General features: G+C 40.7%; 1 protein-coding gene across 1 annotated transcript in view; it reads right to left on the bottom strand.

Annotated features, from left to right (window-relative positions):
* Positions 1–15,351, bottom strand: part of fam214a (family with sequence similarity 214 member A) — a 95,454-nt gene that overhangs the window by 59,903 nt on the left and 20,200 nt on the right. The window lies entirely within an intron of this gene.

Here is a 15,351-nt window from a genome sequence, read left to right as displayed (position 1 = left end):
GATAGTAGGAACTGCAGATGCTCGAGCATCTGCAGTTCCTACTATCTTTATCCTATTCATCTCTCTTTGTAAGTTCTCCCATTTTTCATCCATTGTTTTATCAATTAACTGCTCCAGTTCAACATTTAGACCCCTAAAATCTGCCCATTTCCAGTCTATGATCTTAATTATTAACTAATTTTTGTCATTTTCCAATTTAATATTTAATCTTATATTATGATTGCTATTTCTCAAATGCTCCTTCTGGGTTCTCCACTGGCCTACCTCATTTCCTATGACCAGATCCAGCACAACTCCCTGCCCGGTAGGACTGGAAATGTACTGTTCCAGAAAGTTCTCCTGCACATGTTGCAAGAATTTTCTCCCCTTCTGTGCCCCACACTCTCTACCTTTATGGCCGTCTACTCTGTGGTAATTGAAATCACCACCAATCACAACCCTACTTGTCCTGCAGATTTCCATAATCTGCCTTCTACTTTGCTGCCACTGTTTGGAGGTCTCTAATAACTACCCACTGAGTTCACTGCTCCGTTGCTGTTTCTCACCATCAACCATATAGATTATAATTCAGGAACTACATCTCGTTCAAGGGCAATGATACTGTCTCTGTCCAGGTCTGCTACATCTCCTCCCTTTTTACCCACCCTGTTTTTACAAAAAGTTTCATAATCTGAGCATGTTAGTCCTTTTTTGGCCGGAACCACGTTTCTGTCAATGCTTCTAGTTCCCCAATTTTGTTTGTGATAGTCCATGTATTTACGTACATACAATTTAACCCTGCCCTTATCTCTTTCTTGACCATTGGAAGGCGACCATTTCTTAGTTCACTGTCAACAATTAAACCTTCCATCTTTTTCCCCATTTCCATTCTCCTTTCTTTTTCCATCTCTGGTATTTCCAAGACTTGTCCCATTAGTCAACCCACCCCCTACCTTACAAGTACAGCTTAACCTTCTTTTTATTCATCTTCTCATTTCCTCTTCTAGAAATTAGACTGACTGGGCATCCACTATAAAGGGGAAAGCAGTATCCTAAAATGAAATGTAGAATGGAATCATAGAATCCTTACGTGTGGAAACAGGCCATTTTGCTCGCAGAGTCCACACCAGACCCTCCCTCCTACCCTAAGACATGGTCATGTTGCAACGTTATCAGTGTTTACTTATGGAGAACTGGTATTGTCTTCCAGAACGTAAGACAAGGGGTCTCCAAGACCAAATCAATATTCATAGAGACCTCCTGAGAGCATATCAGTATTTCCTCCAAATAATTGTTTGAAAAGCATAGGATTTGTCTGCAACTAAAGTACGTTCCCCTTTTTATATGTAAAGTTGAAACAGCATCTCACACTGATTGGGTCTCAAGGGAATACATCTTTTTACTATGGGGGAAAACTAGGACTTATTGTGAAAAGGCTTTTGCGATGAGCTTAGGCAGCAACTTTTGATTATAAAGTGACCTTTTTACTATACTGTTGTCATTGCACCACAAGGACAAAGAAACACAGAAGCTTTGTGTTTAGCCCATGTTTTTAAATGAAATGACCTATAAAAGCTTTCTCTAATCTTTGCTTCTAATTACTGGCTGAACTTCTTTAAACAGTGCTCTAGAATTCAGCCAATTACCACATATGCTAAATCATTTCATTGGGATGTGGATGTTTCATGTATAGTACAAGTAGGATAAGGACTTTCTTCTGTCCTTTCTCCGAAGCAATCTCTCCTGAAGTTGAGATAGTAGGAACTGCAGATGCTGGAGAATCCGAGACAACAAGGTGCAGGGCTGGATGAACACAGCAGGCCAAGCAGCATCATAGGAGCAGAGAGGCTGACGTTATTTTCTTCACTGCAAGCCTGTTTTTCCCCTTTCTCATTTCCAATTTGAAACCACTATGCAACCTCTGACACAACTACCTCCCCCAAACCATCAATCCCATAGTTTATCACCCCAAAGCTACCTTTTGATCACTACACGCAGACAATCTTTGATAACTTTGTAGTTTCACACTCTCGTGACGTCTTTCTGTTTGTAATTCCCTTGGCAGCTTTCTAAACTGTCTTCATTCTTTTTAGGACTTTTCACACCTATAGTATAGCCCCTTCTCTTCAACCATAAAAATTCATCTTTGACGCTGCTAATGAACTTTATCACTGAAGTCCTATTAGCAAATGATTCATGATTTGTTCTTTCCTGCTATTTCATCAGCATATTCCTTCTCCTGTACTCAGTTTCTCTTGCTGTTAATATTTGACAACTTCTGTGCTGTTGTTTTTGCTGTCCCCACAAGGTCGTGGTGCATGTATCCCAGGATTGCTCTTGTCCCCTCCTTTTCATAATTCATATTCCAACTGTGACATCTAAACAGGCAATCGGGTTTCATATGTATACACAGTCAAAGAGATATATAGCATGGAAACAGACCCTTTAACCTTCTACTTTTACTTCCAAGGCTTTGCTTGAATCTGCAATTATTTGCATGACATCAAGTTTTGGATGAGTCAAAACTTTTTTATAGGCAAAATTGAAACTGACCTTTTTGATTTCTTTTAAGTGCTTGTGCCTGGAATTCCATTAATCCCCTTGAGCTCACTTCAGGCTAAAAATGATGAAGCAAAAACTTCTTTTGCTTCTTTCCATTTATTCTCTGTTTAAAAGCCTTTTGTAACACTCGGTGTTCACTCCTCCTCCCCCTCCATGCACCAAATTTTATCAATTTTTAATCAAAGTCTTTCTATCTCAAAGTTCAGTATACTTTCTAAATTGACATCTATATTTCCACAAACTATAAATAAGTCAGAATGTTCTGTTGTTCTCCAAAATGTTCACTTCCATACAATGTTATCAGGCACTTATGAATGTGCTGTTGGTGTCTTTGTGCCAACCCCTCACTGTCTCAATGATTGCTTCCACCCCTGTGTCCATCCTTGTGCACCTCTCCACTTCATTCCACTATTTGGAATTTGTCTTACAGCTGTGCAAAACTGCCTCTGCAAATCCTGCACCACTAAAATCTAGGCTTTTTATTTAACCTGTTCTACTGGTTTTGAGACTTGGATGCAATTTAGCTTTTACTATTTTTTTCTTCATATCAAAGTGGATGCAAAGAGAGGGTTATTTAATTGAAAAACCTGGGCTAGATTAAGCCTAGTGTTGGAGAGATCATGGAGCCTGAAGTCTGAAAATTGTTTTTGTGTCTCCCAACTCCTCCTCTTCCGGCTATAACTGAGATGTGGAGGTGGCGGTGTTGGACTAACCTGGGCCTCTAACTGAGGTAAGCAGGAACTTGAAATATAACAAGGCTGTCACTATTCACCTTTTGAATTAGGGCGCGACTGTCCAAATTTCTAGATTGTTGACAAGTCTGGCTGCGTCATCAAAGCTACATCTTGGATCCAAGTACCTGCCTGAAGACTCTTCATGATTGGGCACTCTGCAACTGACCTTGCCCCCACGCCTCTGCTTGGAGAAATTTCTTTCCTTTCCTTGTTGTATGATATTTAGTAAAGCTTTAATACCCTATGCTGAAGTCTTGAGTATTGTGTTATTGTTAAGTTTTGGCTGAGAAAATATCAAACTCACTTCCTAATAAGTTCTGAAATTATTTCTTCTTGCAAATTTCTGTAATTCAAAAACTTATTTTGCTGAATCTGCAAGTTTGGGAAGGGAAGAGTGGATATTCTCTTCAATCTCTTTCACAATACTCCTGCAGTATTCTATTTCTGTTTGAGTCATAGGACACTGTATCAAAAATATTATTCCATGTGTTCTAGTATTGTTCATAATGAACTAGAAGTATACTCATCTAACAATAGAATGTACTTGTCATTGGTTATATTCTGGACTAACATGGTAACACGCTAGTCTGTGAACAACTCCAGTAAACGACAAAGATAGAACTACTATTTATATAGCATCTTCCATGATCTCCCAATGTCCTAGAGCATTTAACTTCCAAAGTACTTTCATTAACTGTTTACATAAATTTGAAAGCCATTTTGCAGTCTGCAACTCCTCAAACAGCAAGGAGATAAGTGACCAGATAATCTGCAAAGTATTGATAAAGGGGAAAATTGTTGGTGGAAATAGAAGGCTTTCTCCCTTGCTGTTCCCTGATTAATACCATAAGGTTCATTATAGCTACCTGAGAAGCAAGTGGGGTCCCCAGCAGTGCCCCTGTCTTCAATACTCATTTAGTTATGTAATTAAATGTCTGCAGTGGAACTTAAAACCATGATCTTCTGGCAGAGTGATAGAAATAGCATGACTGAGCTAAGGCTTGCAACTAGTTCAGTAAGCTGTGACCGTGCAACTGCAACAGTTCTAATACACTCATGAATTGCTCGTGAGGTGTATAATTGGTTTGTTTGGAACAATTTAAACAGCTTTGCATTTTCCATTTTTATTAGACATTTCTTGGTTTAAAAAAATGAACTATCTAAATAGCCTTGTGTTTGACACAACTCAAGTACTCATGTAACTACTGAAGTTTATGATTCGTAGAACTGTACAAACCAATAATTTCCACCTATTTTTATGTAGCTTTTCTCTGGAATTCATTATAACTGGGCCTAACACACTGTTATAAAAGTATCCTCATTCTTTATCATTTTGTAGATGTACTTGCTCACAAGGTGGCAACAAGTATTTGTAATCGAACCAAACCTTCGGGGTCAGGGGAAAATTTATGGAATAAAATTGAATGATGCACAATCTTTAATGTTCTGGTTCACATGCTACGTGCACTCCAAAGTGCTGTAAGGCTGTAATCATCATTGTTTTCCTTCTAATACAGGGAATACTGAGTATAAGTCTTGTCCACATATAAATTGCATAAGCATTCAATAAATTTATGTATGAAGTGGACAAAAGACAATACTCCGTACAACAAATTCATACTAGCTTGGCCTAAAAGATCAGAGTACAAGGTATCATGTACTTTATATATTGAAAAAAATGTTTCAGTAAATGTTGAGATTAGAAATTGTGGAGGAATAGAAGGGTGTCCAGATAAACAAACGACTAAAATCCAGTGCATAAGTACAAAACTAATCAGAAAGGCTTGTGAAATGTTGACTTTTATCTCAAGGATTGGGATACAAAGGAGGATGCTATACTTGAGATGAGCCCTGATCAGGCACTCTCTAGAGTACAGTGTTTGATTCTGAGCACCGCATCTTAAAGGAGGGATGTTGGCCTTAAAGGGATGGGGGTGACAGAGGAGATTTTGTAAAGGGTTAAATTATGAGGATGGTAAAAACCGAAAGAACTTAGGATGCTGTAAATCAGGAACAGGAACAAAAACAAAGTTGGTGGAAAAGCTCGGCAGGTCTGGCAGCATCTGTGAAGGAAAGTCAGTTAACTTTTCGGGTCTGGTGACCCTTCCTCAGAACTGCCCCTTCCAGCAACTTTATTTTTGTTCCAAATTATGAGGACAAGTTGCATAAATTTATAATGTGTTCTCATAGTAGTGGAATGTAATCTCAACACTGGAGCTGGGTTATATTTTCATAAAGGTTGGTTGAAAACTGTTGTTCTGTCCTTTAGAAGACCTGAATGCTGGGTTTTCAAAACTGATATTGACTAATTTTTTTTATTTTCAGGCATTTAGTGTTACGGTTCGAAGGCAAGCAAACAGATTTGATGTCCATATCAGCCATGGTCTAATTAAATAATGGAACAAGCTTGAGTGGCTGAATTATGTGATTCCAACTGAACCAAATTAGCAGCTTTGCTCTATTTCTACTGTCAAAAATAACAACAACAATTTTAACAAACTTGCAGTGCTCCTTTTTCACATTTGGGAGGCTGGAAGGAATATGATGCAGCTTTTTACTCTAGAAGATGTTTACATGCTTTAACTGCGCAAAGAACACTGATTCATTTTTGATTCATCTATCATGGTAGTAGAGCTACAGCATTTCATCAGAAGCATTTAAATTGTTTCTCCTCCTGTGCTGAAGTTTTTTATTTGACTGTTCATTAGATTTCCAAACCCTCCCTTATCTCTCTATCAGTCTTCTATGAATGTTAAACTTTCTTATCATTAAACTGTTTTTTTCTTTGGAATATCAACTTATGTATCACTTAATATTCTGACAATTCTAATCTAGCATACTTGTACAGTTGGTTCTGTTATATCGCCATAGTTGCGTTCCTGCGCAACATCACATTATAGAAAATTGCATTATAAAAATAACGGAGCCTATGGGAAAATGGGGTTGGGGCAGACCACTCAAAAGCCTATCACAAAGGATAGCACAGTTTGAATAAATACTTAATTCATGTCTAATGATGGCATAAAAGTAAATTTAAACACCTTACCTTGAAAAATGACTTGATGGCGGAAGAAGTTTTGAGGTTATTGCAGGGACTGAAGGTCACTATCATAATCATCATCACCTTCATGTGCAGCTGTGGTTGCAGGGTTAAGGCGAAAAATAGTTAATCCAGAAGTGGATGCGTGTGGTTCATTGTCTTTTGACTAGTTCTTGGGAGTTGGCTTAAAAAAGACATCCAGTTTTTGCTGCTTTGCCCTTTTTCTTCTTTCATGAAGAAGCTGTTTATAGGGTGCCAAATAAAATCTTATTCCACGAATTGCTACTGTGCTGCGTTTTGCATTGTAATCATTGTCCTCTAAGAGCTGCAACTGCTTCTCAATTTCTCTCAGGATAGAAGACAAAACAGAAGTGGAAAGCTCTCGTGGTGCCATATTCTGGACTTCATCTTCTTTATCTCCAGCTTCCACTTCCCCCTCAGCTATACTTTGTTGTAGATCAGCTGTAGAGAGGTCTTCACAGTGGGATTCAAGCAGCTCTTCAACATCCTCACTCTCCACTTGTTTAAATGTAACTTGCCTTGCAAGATGAGTACAATATCCTTTGATTCTTGGGAGCTCCTCTGACAGATCAAAGCCTTTAAAAATCTGGGAGAAGGTTCCTCCAAACTGCATGCAAGCAGTCCTTACTGCCATCACCCCAGGCCTTCACGATTAATGTCAATTGCATTCTTGATGTTAAAGCTCTTTTAAACAATCATGTGATGCCAGCGCTGAGACTATTTTGGCGCTAACATCGCGCATGCTGAGGACCAAGCCAACGGAACGATCAGAGTGATGTCGACACATACTCCTCCATGCACTGATGGAATCACATTATTGCCAACACAAGTTCACGTATTAGAAATAGCGTTCCCCTATTCGTCAATCGGATTATAGCCAATTCGTGTTGCTGGAACACACATTATAGCAGAACTGACTAAATTGTTTGCATTGAATTTGTACAATTTGTTAAATTTGGACAACATAACTTTCTGTACTTTTATGATCCCAGCTGCTATTATTATTGAACAAGTCAGATTCCAGACTGAAGTATAACTTGAAAAATCATTTTTTGGTTACTTTGACAAGATGGTCTTTAATTGAAACACAAGTAGGTAATATTGCAGATCTGGTTTTAACAATAAAAGAGAAGTTTATCACACAACAGAAGATAAAATTGAATAAGCGAAGCTATTTATATATAACGTTTATAAAGATTGCAAAATGCACAGTTAAATTACAATATTCCATCTATCCCAACAGCATCCTTTTACTGTACTGAAAACGTTGTTTTTCTTCCATTACAAATGACTGTCTGCTCAACTTGCTTGGTAACTTTACACCCTTTATACCCTATACCTATGCAAGAATGAGACAATCAGATTGAGAATTCTCACGTTTTGCAAACTAGGCAGGGCAAAAACACTTTTTATAAAAGAGAATGGAGTAAAAGAAGAACAGAGTAAAGATAGGGACATCTGAAAAGGATTGAATTGGAAGCTGATTTTTCAGCTTTTAAAGAATAATTTTTAATGTTTAGTATTTTTAATTGTAAATGTGGGTAATGACACTACAGACATCTAAAAGGTAAGTTTTCCAGTTGTAACTATGACTGGATACATCCTTAAAAACTCAATAACCCCTGAAGTCATAATGTTTTCATAGGGGGAAGTGATGGCTGTTAATCCAGAGACCCAGGTAATGTTCTGGGGACCTGGATTCAAATCTTGCAACAGCAGATGGTGGAATTTGATTTCAGTTTTAAAAAACTGGATTCAAGAGTTTAATGATGACCATTCAACTCCTTTGTCAGGAAAAACCCATCTGATTCACTAATGTCCTTTAGGGAAGGAAACTGCTCCTGACCTACATATCACTCCAGACCCACAGCTATGTAATTGACTCTTAACTACCCTCTGGACCGTTGGGGATTGACAATAAATGCTGCCCTAGCCGGTGATGCCCTTATCCCATGAATGAATAAAAAAAAATTTCAGTGGCTGTACAGCGAAAACTGTGTCACAGGTTGAATTTTGTGTCAAATCACTGCTTTCAGTATGATTTTACCTGTGAAGACTTCAACAGTGGATCCTGTGAAGGACCAAGATAGTCTTAACAGCAGCTTCCATGTTTTCACATTTAACAGTGCATCTATAAACTGCTGTCATTACTGAGTGATAACTAAGTTTTGTGTTTATTACAACCAGAAAATATGGGCCAATGTTTTCAAACAGAAGTCCAAAAATGTAAAATATTAACTCCGTTTGCACATGAGATTGAATTCAAGTGCATATTTTCACTTGTTCCAGGCTGTTCCATTTCTAACTACAGTTTGTAAGTTTAAAGTCTGCACTGTTAATTTTAGCACAGTAAGTTCAAAGAATGAACCATTTACCTGTAAAACCTTCAAAATCTGTCCAGTTTCATTTGAAACCAATTCAGCCATATTGATTAAAAATAAAATTAAAGGAGCTCTTGTGGCACAGCGGCTAGTGTTCTTGCCTCTGGGCCAGAAGGCCTGGGTTCAAGTCCTACCTGCTTCAGCGATATGTAATAACATACCTGAACAAATTGATTAGAAATATCTAAAATCTAGCTTAAGAAACCCAGTCAGCACAGAATCATGAAAATCGCAATTTAGTATCTAAATAAGCAGTTTTTTTAAAATTCACTTGTGGTGCAGGAGTTGCTGGCTGGGCAGCATTTATTGCCATCTTCAGTTTTTTGTCTCTCTGAAGGTGGAGATGAGCTGCTTCCTTAAACTGCTGCAGCCCATGTGCTGTAGGTAAACGCGTAATGCCATTAGGGAAGGAATTCCAGGATTTTGACCCAGTAGTGATGAAGGAATGGCAATATACTTCCAAGTCAGAATGGTTAGTGGTTTGGAGGGGAACTTGCAGTTGGTGGTGTTTCCATGTATCTGCTACCCATGTCCTTCTAAATGGAAATCATTTTGGTTTGGGAAGGTTCTCTCTAAGGATCTTTGGTGAATTTCTATGGTGCATCTTGTAGATAGTAGTATCAATGTGTACTGAGCGTCGATGGTGGAGGGAGTGAATGCTTATGGATTTGGTGCCAATCAAGCGGGCTGATTTGTCCTGGATGGCATCAAGCTTCTTAAGTGTTGTTGGAGCTGCACCCATTTAGGCCAGTGGGGATTATTTCATCAAGCCCTGACTTGTGCCTTGTAGATGGTGAACAGGCTTTGGAGTCAGAAGGGGAAGTTGTAGACTTGCCGAGTCAGTGTGTTTGCTTGCAGACATTTCGTCACCCTGCTAGGTAACATCATCAGCGCGCCTCCAGTGAAGCATTGGTATTCTGTCCCGTTTGTTATTTATATGCCTCGGTTTGCTGGGGTGGTTGGCATTACTTCCTGTTCTGTTTTTCAGTGGTTTGTATATCGGGTCCAGTTTGGTGTGTTTGTTGGAGTTCCAGTTGGAATGCCAGGCCTCCAGGAATTCCCTGGCATGTCTCTGTTTGGCTTATGCTATTATGGATATGTTGTCCCAGTCATTCGTGTCTTTCTTTGTCCATTTGTATTGAGACCTGTGAGAATTGATTGTGTCTCTTGATGGCTAATTGGTGTTTGTGTATCCTTTATTGTCAGTTTTTTTCCAGTTTGGCATATGTAATGTTTTTCACAGTCCTTGCATGGTTTTTTTATGGTATTTACGTTAGTTTTATGGTTGTGGGTATGGGATCCTTCATGTTCTTCAGTAGCTGTTGGTTTGTGGGTTACCCTGATACCTAGGGGTCTGAGTAGTCTTGTGGTCATCTCTGATATGTCTCTGATGTACGGTAGGGTGACTAGTGTGTCATCTTGTTGTGGTCTGTCATGGAGGTAATGGTGGATTGTGCTTTTTTAGGTTCCTTTTAAAAACTGTGTATAAGTACTCCTGGTTTGCTTTGTGCAATTCCGGATTGCTGCAGTGTGTTATGGCCTGTTTGAATAATGTCCCGATGCAGCTCTGTTTATGGGTGTTGGGGTGGTTACTGGAATAATTAAATATCTGGTCCATATGTATGGTCTTCCTGTATACACTAGTCTGGAGATCCCCGTTGTTCTTCCGTTCCACCATTAACCCTAGGAAGGGTAGTTGGTTATTGTTTTCTTCCTCTTTTGTGAATTTTATTCCGGTGAGGATGTTCTTGGTGTTGATGGGTTTCTTCTAGACTTGTGCGTTTGATAATCACAAAGGTGTCATCTGCACTGCGGACCCAGAGTTTGGGTTGTATAGTGGGGAGTGCTGTTTGTTCTAACCTTTGCATAACCGCTTCTGCAATCAGTCCTGATATTGGGGATCCCATTGGTGTTCTGTTGTTTTGTTTGAATATACGGTCATTGAAGGTGAAGTGGGTTGTGATGCACAGATCCAGCAGTTTCAGGGTGCTATCCTTGTTGATGTTGTTGGTGTCGTGGAGTTCTTGCCTTCCTGATTCGTCCAGTAGTGTGGCAATTGTCTCTTTGGCTAGGTCGATGTTTATGGATGTAAATAGTGCTGTTACATCGAAGGATGTCATTATCTCGTCCTCTTCTATTCTGGTGTCCTTTGAGGAATTCTTGGGAGGAGTGGATGGAGTGGGTAGTGTTGTCAACTCAGTATTTCAGTTTCAGTTGTCGTTCTTTGGCTAGTCTATATGTTGGTGAGCCTGATAGTCAGAAGGGGAGTTACTGATTGTGGTATTTCTGACCTGCTCTTGTAGCTACTATACTTGTATGGACAGTCTAGTTGAGTTTCTGGTCAATGGTAACCCCCAGGATGTTGATTATAGGGAATTTAGTGATGGTAATGCCATTGAATATCAAGGGGCATTAATTAGATTTGTCTGTTATTGGAGATGGTTATTGCCTGGTATCTGTGTGTCACGAATGTTACTTGCCACATTTCAGCCTAAGCCTGGATATTGGCTAAATCTTGTTGCAGTTGGGCATGGACTACTTCACTATCTGAGGAGCCATGAATGGTGCTGAATATTGTGCGGTCATTGGTCGCCATCCCACTTCTGACCTTTATGATGAGGTTAATGATGAAATAGCTGAAGATTGCTAGGCTAGGGCACTACCCTGAGGAGCTTTTTTTTTCTCCATTCTTTTGTGGAATGTGGGCATCGTTGGCTGACCAGCATTTCTTGCCCATCCCCGTTGCCCCTGAGAAGGTGGTGGTGAGCTGCCTTCTTGAACCGCTGCAGTCCTCCTGCTGTGGGTTGACACACAATGCTATTAGGGAGGAAATTCCAGGATTATGACCCAGCGACAGTGAAGGAACGGTGATATATTGCCAAGTCAGGATGGTGAGTGGCTTGGAGATGGTGGTGTTCCTATATGTCTGATGCCCTTGTCCTTCTAGATGCTATCAAGCGGCACCTGCTCAGAAATAACCTGCTCAGTGATGCCCAGTTTGAGTTCCGCCAGGGCCGCTCAGCTCCTGACCTCATTACAACCTTGGTTCAAACATGGACAAAAGAGCTGAATTCCAGAGGTGAGGTGAGAGTGACAACCCTTGATATCAAGGCTGCATTGAACCGAGTGTGGCAACAAGGAGCCCTAGCAAAACTGGAATCAATGGGTATCGGGGGCAAACTCTCCAATGGTTGGAGTCATACCTGACACATAGAGAGATGGTCGTGGTCGTTGGAGGTCAATCATATCAGCTTCAGGACATCTCTGCAGGAGTTCCTCAGGGTAGTGTCCTAGGCCCAACCATCTTCAACTGCTTCATCAATGACCTTCCCCTTATCATAAGTCAGAAGTGGGGACGTTCACCGATGATTGCACAATGTTCAGCACCATTCGTGACTCCTCAGATACTGAAGCAGTCAGTGTTCAGATTCAAAAAGATCTGGACAATATCCAGGTTTGGGCTGACAAGTGGCAAGTGGCATTTGCCCCCACCCACAACTCTTTCTTCAATATATCGATGATATCATCGGTGCTGCTTTGCACTCTCGTCTGGAATTGGAAAAGTTCATTGCTTTTTGCCTCCAGTTTCCACCATGCCCTCACTTTCACCTGGTCTATCTCTGATTCCTCCCTTCCCTTCCTCGACATTTCTGTTTCCATTTCTGAGGATAGACTGGCCACTAATATCCACTATAATCCCACTGACTCCCACAGCTACCTGGACTATACATCCTCACACCCTGCTTCCTGTAAAGACTCCAAACCATTCTCTCAGTTCCTCCATCTCAGTCGTATATGTTCAGATGAGGCCAACTTCGACAAGGGAGCCTCTGAAATGCCCACCTTCTTTCCTTCTTTCTCAACCAAGGATTCCCCAGCACTGTTGTCGATAGGGCCCTCAATCAGGTCCGACCCATCTCCTGCTCTTCTGCCTTCGCTCTTTCTGTTCCTTCCTGCAACAGCGATAGGGTTCCCCCTGTCCTTACCTACCATCCCACCTGCATCCACATCCAGAAGATCATCCGACGCCATTTCTGTCACCTCCAGCGAGATGGCACCACCAGACACAGATTCCCCTCCCTTTCCTTGTCCACCTTCCGCAGGGACCATTCCCTCCAGGACACCATGGTCCACACTTCCTTCACCCCCAACACCACCTCGCCCCCACCCCACTCCCCCACCCCACAGCCCTACGGCACCTTCCTCTGTAACTGGCGAAGGTGCAACACCTGTCCATTTACCTCCTCCCTCCCCAGTATCCAAGGGCCCAAACATACCTTTCAGGTGAAGCAGCACTTCACCTGCACTTCCCAGAATCGAGTCTACAGCATTCGCTGTTCACAATGTGGTCATCTCTACATTGGGGAAACGAAGTGTAGACTGGATGACCACTTTGCAGAACATCTATGTTCTACTCGCAAAAAAGACCGAGCTTCCAGTTTCCTGCTATTTTAGCACACCACCCTGTTCCCTGGCCAACATCTCTGTCTCAGGCCTGCAACAGTGTTCCAGCGAAGCTCAACGCAAGCTGGAAGAACAACACCTCATTTTCCGCTTGGGGACCCTGCAGCCCTCCGGACTCAATATCAAGTTCAATAATTTTAGGGCCTAAACTCTCCCATATCCCAGCCCCCAACCCCACACACCAGGCCTTATTATCACACAGCCTGCCATTACACACCCCCTGTTGTTAGTCACTAACAGTCCCATTAACAACTATTCGCCCTCCCAGCCAAATCGTTATCAACTCCTTTGTCTGTCTAACTGTTCTTCTCTCTCATTGGGCTCTATCCTATTGTTTACTCCCTACCAGACCCACCCTCCCTATTTTCTGCATATAAACTGACGGTTTCCTAGCCTCGATCAGTTCTGAGGAAGGGTCACCAGACCCAAGACGTTAACTCTGATTTTTTTCATCACAGATGCTGCCAGACCTGCTGAGCTTTTCCAGCAACTTCTGTTTTTGTTCCTGATTTGCAGCATCCGCAGTTCTTTTGGCTTTTATTGGATAAATATAAGTTCGACCATGGATCCTGCCCCGATGATTAATGGCAGAGTTTATACATTGTATTCAATTGCATTGAATTAATAATAACTTGCCAGTGTCTGACATACCAGGATTATCTGTGTCAGTTTGCACCCTTTCAGCAATTGCTGGAAAAGAGAGGATGTCACGTTGTTTTGAGTTTAAATTGAGGTCAATGACACAATCATTTGAGAAGCTTCATTTACGTGATTTTTGTCAATATGTAACTTGAAAAGCTTACGTTGTGTTTTATGCTCAGTATTTAACAGAGATTCTGCAGGGTGTCTAAAGTACAGAGCTTAAATCATGATTATTGTAGTCACAAGTAAGTTTTGTACCTATTTTTCTAATCAATCTATTCAGAGATGTTATAACACACCTATAAAGCAGGTGGGACTAAGTTTTGTATCCTATATATGCTTTTGAAAACCTAGCCAGATTTTTGTGGAAACTGAAATGCCATCCATAGTAAAATAGAGTTTGATGGAAGGGCACACCAAGTTACTTAACATTTGAAAAAGAGAGGTTGATACTGTACTTAGTTTGACCCTGCAACTTCTGAAACAATGTATTGTAGTTATCAGTCATGGCAAGGTTGGTCTAGGCCCGAAACGTCAGCCCCTCTGCTCCTATGATGCTGCTTGGCCTGCTGTGTTCATCCAGCCCTGCACCTTGTTGTCTCGGATTCTCCAGCATCTGCAGTTCCTACTATCTCTGATTCAATTTATTTAATTCTTGTTTGGTTTAAAATCCCTGCAACAGCACCAACTTTCATCTTTCCTTCATTTGGAAAGAGACTAGATTAACTGGAGATTGCTCTGCTCTGTAGCTAGTCTGCAATTGGCTAACAACAGATATTTTGCATACTGAATATGTAGTACAAACAATTGGTACTCACCAAGGTACTTGGTACTCACTAAGGAGCTGTCGTGCTTTATTGCTGCATCCTATGGAGTGAACTGTTTAACTGCGAATGAGCCTTGCCTACTGAACAAAGTTGGGATTGTCAACCAAGAATGAGATCTGAACTTTTGATATTAGAATGGCAAATCAAAAATTACAAATCCAGAAATGTATGCGGTAATCTGCTTTCGGTATTTGCTACAGTGGGAGGTGTATAGTTATTACAAAGTAAGGCGATATTTTCAAATCACCACAAGGAAATAGACCAAAGTTGCATTTACTTTTCTAATCTGTAAGTTCTTTTTTGCATTGACATTGTGTTACTGTTTTAAGATGTTGAAGCCTTTCATGTTTATTGCATTTTTAAGTTGTTTTATTTGACAGATAAGTCGTGGATATGGAGCTAGTTCTAGAATATCTGCCACCTGTTAATTCAACATGTAGAAAATGTAATGTTCCTGAAATTCATATTAAAAATATCCAAAATCTTATTTCAAAATCAAAATTTTGTTTGAAAAATAGCTGCATTCTAATACTAGGCGGCACAGTGGCTCAGTGGTTAGCACTGCTGCCTCACAACACTAAGGACCCAGAGATAGTAGGAACTGCAGATGCTGGAGAATCCGAGACAACAAGGTGCAGGGCTGGATGAACACAGCAGGCCAAGCAGCATCATAGGAGCAGAGAGGCTGACGTTTCGGGCCT

Source organism: Rhincodon typus, chromosome 33 (assembly GCF_021869965.1).
Source record: "Rhincodon typus isolate 14 chromosome 33, sRhiTyp1.1, whole genome shotgun sequence".
NCBI lineage: Eukaryota > Metazoa > Chordata > Chondrichthyes > Orectolobiformes > Rhincodontidae > Rhincodon > Rhincodon typus.
Note: the sequence above shows the minus strand (reverse complement) of the source record. Positions and strands in the feature narration are given on the sequence as shown.